Source organism: Thunnus thynnus, chromosome 6 (genome assembly GCF_963924715.1).
Source record: "Thunnus thynnus chromosome 6, fThuThy2.1, whole genome shotgun sequence".
NCBI classification, from domain to species: domain Eukaryota; kingdom Metazoa; phylum Chordata; class Actinopteri; order Scombriformes; family Scombridae; genus Thunnus; species Thunnus thynnus.
The window spans coordinates 35,217,213-35,219,435 of record NC_089522.1 but is presented as its reverse complement, the minus strand read 5'-3'; positions in this window follow the sequence as shown (position 1 = coordinate 35,219,435).

Sequence of the window (2,223 nt, the reverse complement as noted above, 5' to 3'; positions counted from 1 at the left end):
GGAAGGAAACGGAACTGACAGTTACTGTCAGGTGGGACAGTTGATGCAGTTTGTACTTCATCAATATATTTCAATATTTATACCTGCAGCCAACACCATCATATACAATATATTTCAATATTTATACCTGCAGCCAACACCATCATATACAATATATTGCAATATTTAAATCTGCAGCCAACACTATCATATAAAATATATTTTAATATTTGTATTTGCAGCCAGCACCATTCCAACATCCCCAAAGTGTTTTCTACTCATACCAGAAAAGAGAATGCAGACATCATAGAGAAGAAAGTAACTAAGTACATTTACTCAAGTTCTGTAAATTTCATGGCAATCCATCCATCATTAGTCCAGGTAGGCTGAAGAAAAGACAAGAAAAGATCTCATAATTATGTGAGTACTATTTGATAATTAGTTACTAAATTAAGAGAGATTATCTTGTAATTATCAGATACGTGTCCTGGATGCTGTCTGAGGAAGACTTTCAGAGCAGCTACATGTCCAGCACTTTGTGTTAAAAATACTGTTAGCACTACTGATGACCTGATTATATTATATTATATTATATTATATTATATTATATTATATTATATTATATTATATTATATTATATTATATTATATTATTCCACTGTTTCTGTGTGTTGACTGGCTGACAGACAGTTTTCACTACCAGTTACCTCAAACTGGAAGATGTTCTGCTGCTGTCAGGTGAAGGTGAGTAAGTTAATTGGAAATCACAGTTAATATTTCATTTGTGCATCTGTCATGTTAATCCAAGTTCACATGGCCACAACAAAACCAGCGGTGGAAATAAGGACTTTACTTAAGCACAATTTTGAGGTACTTGTACTTTACTTGAGTATTTCCATGTGATGCTACTTTATACTTTCTACTCCACTACATTTATTTGGCAGCTTCAGTTACTTTTCAGATGAAGATTTGACACAATGGATAATGTAACAAGATTTTTAAATACAACACATTGTTAAAGATGAAACCATTGGTTTCCAACCTTTTTTGCTGTTGAAGCAGTGATACTTTATAAAAATAGCTTAGACTATATAAGTGAATTGTGCAAATATTTGTGCAAATGATGTCCAGCAGTTCTTAATAAAATACAAACATGTATTTATAGTTTTAACAGCTTTAGGATTCATAGAGGAACACATTTATTCTATGTTGTTTGAATTGCTTAAAACTACTCGTTAACTTGCATTTATGAATATGACATATATCCTTTAGAATTAAAAGCTTAGTCATGTTCCACTGAGTTTGATGTATGAACTACACAGTATATAGTCGATGTGTGATGGTATATGCATGAATAAAAGTGCATGCAATGTATGAAAATGACACTATAACAAAAGTATGTAATGTTAAATATACTGTATGTATATGTGCATTAAGTATATACTGTTTGGAGGAGAAGACAGCATGTAATAATACCCATATATAAGCACAATAATAACAATATAATAGGTGAAAAAGACAACAGTATTTACTAGTGTGTAGTAATGTGTTAGACTGCATCAGGAAGATGGTACCTCTTTGTTGTTGGTTTTTTTTTACCACAGAATTTATTGAAAAATTCATTCACACATTCATGAGAACACATCTCATTTTCTTTACTTTTTGTTTTGTTCTCTCTCTGCACAGCTCAGAAGTGATCATCCTTTACTCATTATGCAGAATGGCTCCCGTCAGTGTTCTGTTGTTATGTTATTCATCATTATTATTGATGCAGTATTATGTAGGAGGTACTTGAATGTTGTAGTTGGTCAAAGTTGAGCTCATCTTAACTGCGTCTTAATACTGTTGGGGAGTTTTATTTATACCAGTGCACCATATTTTATAACTGATCACATGTTTAGTTTGTAAAACCTAAATCTCAAAAGTAAATATAGCTGTTAAATAAATGTAGTGGAGTAAAAAAATCAATTACTCCTTCTGAAATCTAGTTGAGTAAAAAGTATGAAGTAGCATTAAAATGTGTGTACTCAGGTAAAGTACAAGTACCTGATGATTGTAGTAAAGTACAGTACTTGAGTAAATGGACCAGTGGAAATAAAGAAAACAAATATGATGGTTTGGTGTTTTACTTTGACACTGACTCTAATCCAGCTGCAACAGTTTTACAACCTTAAAGCTACTTAAGGGGAAATATAAGGTGGAAAGTGGATTAGAAGAGGTTAATAAAATGTCAAAGCTTCCTGTT